Genomic DNA, 13253 nt, shown 5'->3' with positions numbered 1-13253 from the left:
CCCATTTCTTCACTGGATTCTTTGTTTTTTGGGTGTGGAGTTTGGTGAGTTCTTTATAGAGTTTGGATACTAGCCCTTTGTCTGATATGTCATTTGCAAATATCTTTTCCCATTCCATTGGCTGCCTTTTAGTTTTGTTGATTGTTTCCTTTGCAGTGCAGAAGCTTTTTTTATCTTCATGAGGTCCCAATAGTTCATTTTTGCTTTTAATTCCCTTGCCTTTGGAGATGTGTCAAGTAAGAAATTGCTGTGGCTGAGGTCAGAGAGGTTTTTTTCCTGTTTTCCCTTCTAGAGTTTTGATGGAGAAACACATTTTTCTAGATCTAAACAAAAGCAAACTTAAACTATTGGGACTACACCAAAATAAAAAGCTTTTGCAGAGTGAAGGAAACCATCGGCAAAATAAAAAGACAACCCAATGGGAGAATATATATGCAAATGATATATCCTATAATGGATTAATATCCAAAATATAAAAATAACTTATACAACTCAACATAAAACCCTCCCAAATAATACAATTAAAAAAGGCAGAAGCTATGAACAGACATTTTTCCAAAGAAGATATCCAGATGGCCAATAGACACATGAAAAGATGCTCAATATCACTCATCATCAGGGAAATACAAATCAAAATCACAATGAGCTAGCACCTCACACCTGTCAGAATGGCTAAAATAAAAAACATAAGAAACAACAAGTGTTGGTGAGGATGTGGAGAAAAAGGCACTATTGGTGGGAATGCAAACCTGTGTAGCCACTCTGGAAAACAGTAGGGAATTTCCTCAAAAAATTAAAAATAGAGTTACCATAAGATCCAATAATCTACTACTGGGTATTTATCCAAAGAAAACAAAAACTGTAGTTCAAAAAGATATATGCACCCCTATGTTTACTCTAGCATTATTTACAATAGCCAGGATGTAGAAGCAACTTAAGTGTCCACCCATAGATGAATAGATAAAGAAGATGTGGAATATACTTACAATGGAATATTACTCAGCCATAAAAAATGGGACCTTGCCATTTGCAACAACATGGATGGACATAGGGTATAAATGCTAAATGAAATAAGTCAGTCAGAGAAAGACAAATGCCATGTGATTTCACTCATGTGGAATTTAAGAAACAAAACAGGAGTGCCTGGCTGGCTCAATTAGTAGAGCATGTGACTCTTGATCTCAGGGTTGTGAATTTGAGCCTCTCGTTGGGTGTAGAGATCACTTAAAAATAAAATCTTGGGGCGCCCAGGTGGCTCAGTTGGTTAAGCATTCTGCTCTTGATTTCAGCTTGGGTCTTGATCTCAGGGTCGTGATTTCAAGCTATGTGTTGGGCTCCATGCTGGGTGTAAAGCCTACTTAAAAAAAAATATAGGGGCTCCTGGGTAGCTCAATCAGTTAAGTGTCAACTTTTGATTTTGGCTCAGGTCATGATCTCATAGTTGGTGGGATTGAGCTCCAAGTTGGGCTCTGTGCTGACAGCACAGAGCCTGCTTGGGATTCTCTCTCTCTCTCTGTCTCTCTCTCTCTGCCACTTCTCCACTTACTCTCTCTCTCTCTCTCTCTCTGCCACTTCTCCACTTACTCTCTCTCTCTCTCTCAAAATAAATAAATAAACTTAAAAAAATCTTAAAAAATAATAAAAAAAGAAACAAAAGAACAAAAGAAAAAAGAGGCAAACAAAAAAGCAGACTCTTAAATGTAGACAAAGGACTGATGGTTGCCAGGGGGTAGATAGGTGGGGGGCAATGGGTGAAATAGATAAAGGGGATTAAGAGTACTCTTTCTATGATGAACACTGAGTAGTGTATAGACTTGTTGAATCACTATATTGTACACCTGAAACTAATATAACATTGTATGTTAATCATACTGGAAATAAAAGAAAAAAATAAAAATGAAAAAGAAAAGGAGATATGATTTACAATTGTCCAGTAAAAGGACAATGAAAATGGAGCAAAAGTGGGGAACAGAGAGAAGATTTGTGTAAGAGGTGTTATTAAGGTAGCATTTTATTTTTCTTTTATGAAATTTTGGTAAAATATCATAACATAAAAGTTACCATTTAAGTCAATTTTAAGTGTATAGTTCAGTGGCATTAATTTCATTCCCATTATTGTGCAGCCATGGCCACCATCCATCTCCAGAACTTTTTGACCTTTACAACTGAAACTCCATACCTATTAACTTCACATGAGCCCTTGGCAATCACCAAACACTTACAATTCTGGTTTTTTTCTTTTCAAAATTAAAATTTTTTTAATGTTTATGTTTGAGAGAGAGAGAGAGAGAGAGAGCACGAGCAGGGGAGGGGCAGAGAAAGAGGGAGACACAGAATCTGAAGCAGGCTCCAGGCTCCAAGCTGTCAGCACAGAGCCAGACGCAGGGCTTGAAGTCATGAACTGTGAGATCACGACCTGAGCCAAAGTTGGACGCTTAACCAACTGAGCCACCCAGGTGCTTCTTTCCAAATTTTTATTTAAAATCTGGTTGGTTAACATACAGTGTAATGTTGGTTTCAGGAGTAGAAAATTCAGTGATTCATCACTTACATACAACACCCAGTGCTCATCATAACAAATGCCCTCCTTAATACCTATCACCCATCTAGCCCATCTTCCACCTACCTCCCTCCATCAGCCCTCAGTTTGTTCTCTATAATTAAGAGTCTCTTATGGTTTGTTTCCCTCTTTTTTTTTCCCTCCCCCATATGTTCTTCTATTTTGTTTCTTAAATTCCACATGAATGAAATCATATGGTATTTGTCTTTCTCTGACTTATTTAGCTTGGCATAATACTCTCTAGCTCCATCCATGTCATTGCAAATGGCAAGATTTCATTCTTTTTAAAAAATATTTATTTATTTTTGAGAGACAGAGAGAGAGAGGGAGCACATGAACAGGGGAGGCGCGGGGTGGGGGAAGAGAGAGAGAGAGAGGGAGAGAGAGAGAGAATCCCAAGCAGGCTCTGCACTGTCAGTGAAGAGCTTGACACAGGGCTGGGTTCCACAAACCATGAGATCATGACCTGAGCCAAAATCAAGAGTTGGATGCTCAACAGACTGAGCCACTCAGGCATCCCAAGATTTCAGTCTTTTTTTAAAAAAATGTTATTTGTTTATTTATTTATTCATTCACTTTTGAGAGAGACACAGAGCAGGAGTGGGAGAGAGGCAGAGAGAGAGTGAGCACAGAGCCTGACACAGGGCTCAAACTCATGAGCCATGAGATCATGATGTGAGCCAAAGTTGAATGCTTAACTGACTGAGCTACCCAGGTGCCCCAGATTTCATTCTTTGTGATGGTTGAGTAATATACCATTGTATATATATGCCACATCTTCTTTATCCATTCTTCAGTTCATGGGCATTTGGGCTCTTTCTGTAGTTTGGTTATTGTCAATAATGGTGCTATAAACATCGGGGTGCATGTAGCCTTTCGAATCTGTATTTTTGTGTCCTTTGGGTAGTAGTAGTGCAATTGCTGTGTCATAGGGTAATTCTATTTTTAACTTTTTGAGGAACCTCCATACTGTTTTCCAGAGTGGCTTCATCAGTTTGGATTCCCACCAACAGTGCTAGAGGGTTTCCTTTTCTCTGCATCCTTGCCAACACCTGTTGTTTCTTGTGTTGTTAATTTTAGCTATTCAGACAGGTGTGAGGTAGTATCTCATCATGGTTTTTGATTTGTATTTCTCTGATGATAAGTGATGTTGAGCCTCTTTTCATGTGTGTTAGCCATTTGTATGTCTTCTTTGGAGAAATGTCTGTTAATGTCTTCTGCCCATTTCTTAACTGGATATTTGTTTTTTGGGTGTTGAGTTTGATAAATTCTTTATAGATTTGGATATTAACCCTTTATCAGATACATCATTTGGCAATATCTTCTCCCATTTTCTAGGCTGCCTTTTAGTTTTATGGATTGTTTCCTTCACTGTGCAGAAACTTTTTATCTTGATGAAGTCCCAATAATTAATTTTTGCTTTTGCTTCCCTTGCCTTTGAGACATGTTTGGAAAGAAGTTGCTCTGGCTGAGGTCAAAGAGGTTGCTGCCTATGTTCTCCTCTAGGATTTTGATCATTTTCTGTCTCACATTTAGGTCTTTCATCCATTTTGAATTTATTTTTGTGTGTGGTGTAAGAAAGTGGTCCAGCTTCATTTTTTCTACATGTTGCTATCCAGTTTTCCCAGCACCATTTGTTGAAGAGACTATCTTTTTTTCCATTGGATATTTTTTCCTGCTTTGTTGAAGATGAATTGACCATATAGTTGTGGGTCCTTTTTTGGATTTTCTATTCTGCTCCATTGGTTTATGTGTCTGTTTTTGTGCCAGTACCATGATTACAGCTTGATGATTACAGCTTTGTAATATAGCTTGAAGTCCGGAATCATGATGCCTCCAGCTTTGCTTTTCTTTTTCAGGATTTCTTTGGCTATTTGGGGTCTTTTATGATTCCATACACATTTTAGGAGTGTTTATTCTAGCTCTGTGAAGAATGCTGGTGGTATTTTGATAGGGATTGCATTAAATGTGTAGACTGCTTTGGGTAGTATGGATATTTTGACAATATTTGTTCTTCCAATCGATGAGCTTGGAATGTTTTTTCATTTCTTTGTGTCTTCTTCGATTTCTTTCATAAGTGTTCTATAGTTTTCAGCATACAGATCTTTCACCTCTGTCGTTAGGTTTATTCCTAGGTTTCTTATGGTTTTTCGTGCAATTGTAAATGGGATCGATGTTTATAATTTTTTACAGATTACTCTGAGACTTCTGACTCTGGTCGCTGGATGCAATTTACCAGCATAAGATTTTTTTTTTTTTTTAAAGATGGTGAATTTGGTGTGTGACTTGGAAGTGATATGTCCAGTGAGCCATTAACTATATGGATGTGGAATTTTGAAGAGCATTTTGGGCTAGAGATAAATATTTGAGACCCATTAGCATAGAGATTTGGTTTGATCCAGAATTCCAATCCACCAACTCTTCCTGTCCTTTCTGATTTGGTTGAAATTTCTCCAAGGAAGCACCTGGGAACCATTCTTCATCCTCCTGTTCTCTCACCCCATCACCATTCAATTCATCACTAACTTTTTTTTCCATTTTTAAAAAAATTTTCAGAGACAACACGAGGCAGGGAGGGGCAGAGAGAGGGGGACAGAGAATCCAAAGCAGGCTCTGTGCTGACAGCAGCAAGCTGGATGTAGTGCTCCAGCCCATGAACTGAGAGATCATGACCTAAGCCAAAGTCAGACGCTCAACCAACAGAGCCACCCATGCACCTGAATTCATCACTAAATCTTGCCATGTATTTCCAAATGCCTTCTAAACATATCTTGAATCTGTCTCCTCTTATCCCAACCACCAGTACTTTAAGTTCAGGCCCATATCATCTGGTTTCTAGACCATGAAATCAGCTTCTTAATGGGTCCCCCTGTTTCTAGTTTTGTCACCTTCAAATCCATTCTCCAGACAGTCACGGAACATGATTTACCTAAAAGACAAACATGACCATGCCATGCCCTTCTTTAAAAATCTGAATTGTTTCCTCATTGTCACTCATAGGATAAAGTCTATACTCCATAATATGGTAGAGAGGCTCTCTGTGATCTACCCCTGATCAACACCTCAGCCTCTTCTCTGAAGCCTTCTCCTTTGGTAATGTGTTTCGATAACCTCAAGTGTGTGCAGCTCCTCTGCTTTCCAGGTGTTTCATATTGGAGTCTCTGCCAGATGGGTCCCCTATACCTCACTTGGTTTACTCCCTCTCTTGGTTAGATTCAACTCAGGCTCTTCTTTGCCCAGAATGCTTTCCTGATGACTCCCCAATTCTGATAATGTCATAGACCTCTTTTCCCTCACACTATATACAGATACTATTGTTGTTCTTACCATATTGTGCCCAAAATACCTGCTTATGTTTCTGTCTCCTTTATCTTTTTATTAAGAAATTTTTAATGTTTCTTTATTTTTGAGGGGGGGGGGAGAAAGAGAGAGAGAGAGAGAGAATGAGCAGGGGAGGGGCAGAGAGAAAGGGAGACACAGAATCCAAAGCAGTCTCCAGCCTTTGTGTCAGCACAGAGCCTAAAGTGGAGTTTGAACTCACGAACTGTGAGATCATGACCTGAGCTGAAGCTGGATGCTTAACTGACTGAGCCGTCCAGGTGCCCCTGTATCTGTCTCCTTCAATGGCCTGTTGGCTTACCTAGCACAGAGATTATGTCTTATATATTCCTATAGCCCCTCAATATTGTTTGCAGAATGAATGAATGCTATAAAGGAATCTGATACATGAGTAGTAAAAAAAACACACATATAGGAAAAATTTTAAAAAGTTTTTATTTAGGGGTGTTTGGGTGGCTCAGTCAGTTAAGCGTCCGACTTCAACTCAGGTCATAATCTCACAGTTCGTGGGTTTGAGCTCCGTGTTGGGCTCTGTGCTGACAGCTCAGAGCCTGGAGCCTGCTTTGGATTCTGCGTCTCCCTATCTCTCTGCCTTTCCTCTGTTTGCTTTCTCTCTCTCGCTCTCAAAAAAAGTAAACATTAAAAAGTTAAAAAAAATTTTTAAGAAGTTTTTATTTAAATTCCAGTTAGTTAACATAAAGTATATTAGTTTCAGGTGTACAATATAGTGATTCAACACTTCCATACATCACCTGGTGCTTATCACAACACATAGGAAACTTTTAAGTGAAATTCAAAGCAATATTGCATGTGATTGGTGCAAAATATGCATGGGACAGACTCCAAATTCTGTGGGGTAGAGCAAACTGTGAAAAATTTTTCCTCTTCCCTTGGTGACATTAGGGCTGTTGTTAATGTGAAATATATATGTTTTTTTTTATTTTGCAATTAGTAATTAGTATTCTAGAAACTTGCTACTCAAAGTATATTCCCTGGACTAACAATATTGGTTTCACCTGAGCATTTGTCAGAACTGCTCTCTCGAGGGGCGCCTGGGTGGCTCAGTCGGTTAAGCGTCTGACTTCGGCCCAGGTCAGTGATCTCGCGGTCCGTGAGTTCGAGCCCCGCGTTGGTCTCTGGGCTGATGGCTCAGAGCCCGGAGCCTGCTTCTGATTCTGTGTCTCCCTCTCTCTCTGCCCCTCCCCCGTTCATGCTCTGTCTCTTTCTGTCTCAAAAATAAATAAACATTAAGAAAAAAAAAATAAAGAACTGTCTCGGGCCTCACACCAGACATGCAGAATTGAAATCTGCATTTCATGTATTTATTTATTTAATTAAAAAAATTTTTTTTAATGTTTATTTTTGAGAGAGAGAGTGTGAGCGGGGGAGGGATAGAGAGATAAGGAGACACAGAATTCGAAGCAGGCTCCAGGCTCTGTGCTGTTAGCACAGAGCCTGACAGAGGGTTCAAACTCACAAACTGTGAGACCATGACCTGAGTTGAAATTGGATGCCCAACCGACTGAGCCACGCTGGTGCCCCTGAAATCTGCATTTTAACAAGATCCCAAGGTCACTCCTATGTGCATTCAAGTTTGAGAAACACTGTCTTAAGAAACTACTTTAAGGGCTCCTGGGTGGCTCAGTCGGTTAAGTGTCCGACTTTGGCTTAGGTCATGATCTCATGATTCGCGGGTTTGAGGTACATGTGGGGCTCTGTGCTGACAGCTCATAGCCTGGAGCCTGCTTCGGATTCTGTGTCTCCCTCTCTCTCTCTGCCCCTCCCCCACCTTTGAGTGCACACTGTCTCTCTCTCTCTCTCAAAAATAAACATTAAAAAAAAACCCAAAAACAAACTATTAGTTGAAGAGGGGGATGAAGCTTGTGAGCTCAGGTCCTTAGTCCCTCTCACTCTTCCAGGAAGCAGTGCTGTTTAAGGTTTGGCTGGCTGGACATTCCAGAGCTTGACCTCAGGAAGGAGTGGTGGCAAAGGACTCAATCTAGCAGCTGTTCCAAGTCAGGTTTAGAGACTGAGCACCTTTCAGGTCAGGTTAAACAGGAACTGTTTGGGTCCTGAGACTGGGCTTGGCTAAATAGGCTCAAATGGAGTCCAGCTAGGATTAGGCAGGGAAGGGTGGCAGGAGGTGGACCTGGATGGAACTGAGAGGGGAGACAATCAGGGGCCTGGGCAGTGAGCATAGGTCAGGGCCAGAGGATCAGATGAGTCAATTCCTGGGTGTGGGGCAGGGACTGGGGCTGGGTGTTCAGCTTCAGGAATGGGGCAAGGTGCAGGGTTGGAGTAAGGGTCAGAATGTTGAATGTAAACAACATTCTGTGTAATCCATAGCAATAATTTACCTTTTGAAGTGGTGGCTGTGCTAAAATGTCCTGCTTTATACTGCAGTTGGCAGACTTACACCTTAGGTCTCCTGTGGTCATAAGGACAACTCACAGGGAGCACAAGCTGGAGTGGCAGAAGAGCTGGTGCCTTCCCAGCACCCCAGTGTGCTCTTCTTGTCATATGTATTTGTTGTGTGGCTCCTGCATGCACTGTCTTATGTTCAAATGTGCTATTCCAGAATTTCACAGCAAAAATAATGGAAGCCATCAGATATGTGTTAGAATGCAAACTGTGATATGTGTTAAGAAGTATCGATACCCGCCCTTTTCTTCTGTCAGGGAAGAGAATTTTGGATCAGAATTTGGAGCTTGCACCTGGCCTGGGAGGGCTTTGTGACCTATTAGAGATACTGCAGGCTCGGGAAGAAGGCAAGTATGCCTTAGCACAGTCCTGTTGGGGTTATTATTTTGCAAGGGATAGAGTCAAGATCTTAACATCACAGTAATATATGTTTTCTTGATATGAAACTCGATTTTATTGATTTGGGAGAAAAATTAATCCTCACTGGGATGATATATGCTTGCTTTTTAGGTAACCTGTGAGGAAATTGGCTACAGCACACAATGTCTACTTCATTCATGAAATCAGAGACAATTTCTCCCCACTTTGGATCTGGTAAAATCCTGACAGTGGAAAGTTTCTTTTTTTTTTTTTTTTTAATATGAAATTTATGTCAGATTGGTTTTCATACAACACCCAGTGCTCATCCCAACAGGTGCCCTCCTCAATACCCATCACCCACTTTCCCCTCCCTCCCACCCCCCCATCAACCCTCAGTTTATTCTTAGTTTTTAAGAGTCTCTTATGGTTTGGCTCCCTCCCTCTCTAGCCTTTTTTTCCCCTTCCCCTCCCCCATGGTCTTCTGTTAAGTTTCTCAGGATCCACATAAGAGTGAAAACATATGGTATTGGACAGCAGAAAGTTTCTATTAGCAGTTAGCTAACATCTGAAGTTGGAATATGGGTAGAGAGAGAGGAAGGGTCCACAGGAAATCCTTTTCTTCTGAAGATCTAGGTCTATAAGGACTTTTGCTTGTGTGATACAAGGGAATGGTTTCTTTAGATAAAACAACTCTTCTAGTCTTCTTCTGGACTGCTCTGTAATAGTTCCCTATTACAGAGTAGTGTAGCTCTCCATGAAAACATAGGGAATGATTTTTTTTCCCCTAGGGAAGAGGCAGGAAGGAGGACATGAGCAGGGGCTGAAATGTAGCCATGAGTTGGGGAGAATAAACTTCTTTTCACCTCCTTGGGTTTGTGAGGAGGGGCTACCACTTTGATCTACTGATCCTGTAGGTGGCTCTCCTTTCAAGAGAGAACCTGAAGTTGATTTATCTAAATTCTCACTCCCTTCCTCCCATCGGGAAGCAAAGAACTCCCCAGTAGCACAGAAAGGAGGGGTCTTATTACTAGGAAAGCTATAGGGTCTAGGCCTTGTATCCATGCAGAGCCTCAAGTATAGATTTTGCCTTATTGCCAAATAAGGTCCTATTGTCTATGTATTGATTTGTTGTATTAGAACTTTTGGTTGGTTAAAAATAAATATCTAAAATATATCAATATTTTAGTAACTCTGTTCTGGCATTTCTTTGTTTTTCAACATACCCACTGCCTGGAAAACGAAGAGGACTAGTCTTCTCTCTGTCTCTGAGTGGCCTTGCCTGCCACAGGCTGGTGATAGAATGTGAAGTCAGTTATGACAGTTGTAGAAAGCTACTTGTGGTTTTGTGTTCTGAAACACTGTGAAAATTGTATTTTCTCCTTTCAAGACAGTCACTAAGAACAATGGAAAACCATGAAATGGACCAACTTACTGATATCACAAAAGCTTGTGACTCACTCCAGTCACTGTGGCTCCAGTCCTGCCCGGCTCCTGAGGCAGTCTCTGTCAGGGTTGGCCTTGGTTTCCCAGCATGGCTATCATACCCCTGCAACCATAAAACTGTGGTCCTGGGGAAACAGAGGGCTCATCCTGAGGGTTTACAGCTCTGGGATCTGGCAAAAGGCAGACTTGAAGTCCTTGAAATCTTTTTTGGTTGGGTTGTTTCTTCAGGACCCACTCCCTGCTGAGACCCCAGGGAACTATTAAGGGAGTGTGATTAAAACCTTAAGAGCTGGAGGAAGCACTTCTGGAATGGTGGAGTAAAGACCTCTGAAAACGTTTTTCGATAACAGCAATAAGAACACTGACAAAAATCATCAAAATCAAGTTTTCCAGAACTCTAGACATTAATCAAAGTCTTGCAACCTGAGGAGCATTCTTCCCAAGAATAATGGCAGAATTTTGTTAAGAACAGTGAGTTTTGTGGTGTTTTAACTTGCCCTATTTTTATCCTCTTTCCCCAGCTCCGTGTAGCCTTGAAACCAGTGCCTTGGAACCACAGTAACTGCAAAATCCAGAATCCTAGCAGCTACTGGAAGGGGTAGAATGGGCTTGAGCTCCTGAAAGAGCTGTTTTCCAGAGAATTGTCACTATTTGACCTGTCTGAAAGATCCCTGGAAAAGCCCCATTCATGGCATTTGTCTTTATTTCGTCTGGGTGAGGAAATCCCTACCCTTAGGGCATTGGTCAAATAATCAGTGGCCTGATATGGCATCTCTTGGTGCAAACAAGAGGCTACTAAAATCTTGAAAGGAAAATTTGGGGATATCAACAGGAGGCTTTGAAATCTCTTAATCCTAGGGGTTTAGAATGTACACGGCTGCACATCTCTCAGCTCTGGTTGACCTTGGGACTCTGTACAAGCAGGAAATGAAGACTAAGTGGGAGTCGTAAACTGCTGGAGAATTGAAGGCATGTCGCAATCCTCACACAATGAATGCCTCAGCAAAGCGGGGAGATTTAGTGGTCAAGGCATTTAAGGAAATCTGTTCGATTATTAGCTCACTGCTAAGCTGGCCAAGCAGGGATTTAGGTGGCCACACATAACAAAGAATGGACTTTATAGAATTAGGAAAGTCACTAAATAAATGATGATAACAAATAGCAACAACAAAAATCCCTGAGAAGTGGGAATCTGATTTTTAGAGCTACCACATAATATTATTTAAAATGTCCAGTTTTCAGGGCTCCTGGTGGCTCACATGGTTAAGCATCTGACTCTTGATCTCAGCTCAGGTCTTGATCTCAGGGTCATGAGTTCAAGCCCTGCATTAGGCTCCTTGCTGGGTATGAAGCCTACTTAAAAAAAATGCACAAATCAGGGCACCTGGGTGGCTCAGTTGGTTAAGTGTCTGATTTTGGCTCAGGTCATGATCTCACAGTTTGGTTTGTGAGTTCAAGTTTCACATTGGGCTCTGTGCTGATAGCTCAGAACCTGGAGCCTGCTACGGATTCTGTGTCTCCCTCTTTCTCTGACCCTCCCTCACTTGTGCTTTGTCTCTCATTCTCAAAAATAAATAAACATTAAAAAAATACATAAATACATAAAATGTCCGGTTTTCAACAAAAAAATTATGAGACATGCAAAGAAACAGGAGATTATGGCCCATCCATAGAGGAAAAAAAGAGCAGTAAATAGTATTGCTAAGGAAAACCAGATATTGGACTTACTAGACACATAGTATTCCCTTATAACTTAAAAATTTTGTTTTCATTTTATTTATTTTAGAGAGAGAGTGTGTGAATGAGGGAGGGGCAGAGGGAGAGAGGGAGAGAGAGAGAGAGAGAGAGAGAGAGAGAGAGAGACTGAGAATTCCAAGCAGGCTCCATGCTCAGCACAGAGCCTGACTCTGGGCTCCATTCCATGACCCTGGGATCATGACTTGAGCCAAAATCACAAGTCCAATGCTCAACCAACTGAGACACCCAGGTGCCCCTTCCCTTATAATCTTTTTTGTTTTTGTAAGGTTAGTAGTGATGTCTCCCTCTTTCATTCCTGATTTTAATACCTCTATTCTCTTTGTTGGTAGTCTAGCTAAAAGTTTGTCAATTTTGTTGATCCTTTCAAAGACTCAACTTTTGTTGATTTTCTCTATTTTTTAAAATTCCTACATCACTTATTTCAGCTTAATTTTTATTATTTCCTGCACTATAGAGTGAATCTCCTATCACTATAAAATGTTCTTCTTTATCTCTAGTAATAACTTCTGTTTTAAACCCCTTTTTGCATGGTATTAGTAGAGCCACCTAACAACAAATACAGGAATCCAAATCTGGCAGAACAGAAATAGACAATTGGACAAGTACTATCTGGAGACTTCCACACTCCACTTCCAATAATGGAGAGAACAACTAGGAGGAAGATCAACTAGGAAATAGAAGGCTTGAACTACACACTATACACCAACTAACAAGTGCTGGAGGTGGAAAAATTAGAACCATCATTTATTGCTGGTGGAATATAAAAGGGTGCAGTTATTTTGGAAAACTGGCAACTCGTCAAAATATTAACCTTAGAGCTACCGTATAACCCAACAATTCCATTCTTAGGTATATGCCCAAGAGAATTAAAACCAAATGTCCACCTAAAAGTTTGTACATGAAAGTTCATAGCAGAATTATTAATAATAGCCCCGAAGTATGAACAACCCAATGTCTATAAACAGATGAATGGATAGACAGAATATGATATATCCACACAGTGGAATATTATCTGGCAATAAAAGGGATAGAAGTACTGGTAATGGATAAAACTTGAAAAAATTATGCTGAATGAAAGAAACCAGGTGCAAAAAAACCCACACTTTGTATGATTCTATTATATAAAATGTCCGTAATAGGCAAATCCATAAGAGAGATACCAAATTACTTGCTTTCAGAGGCTGGGGGAAAAGAAGAATAGGGAGTGGCTGCTATAAGGTATGGAGTTACTTAAAAAAATTTTTTTTTTGGTTTACATTTATTTATTTTTGGGAGAAAGAGACAGAGCATGAGCAGGAGAGGGGCAGAGAGAGGGAGACAAGAATCAGAAGCAGGTTCCAGGCTCTGGGCTGTCAGCACAGAGCCTATCGCG

Source organism: Panthera tigris, chromosome B4, assembly GCF_018350195.1.
Source record: "Panthera tigris isolate Pti1 chromosome B4, P.tigris_Pti1_mat1.1, whole genome shotgun sequence".
Classification (NCBI taxonomy): Eukaryota; Metazoa; Chordata; class Mammalia; order Carnivora; family Felidae; genus Panthera; species Panthera tigris.
The sequence above is the reverse complement of the archived record's forward strand: the minus strand, read 5'-3'. Positions refer to the sequence as shown.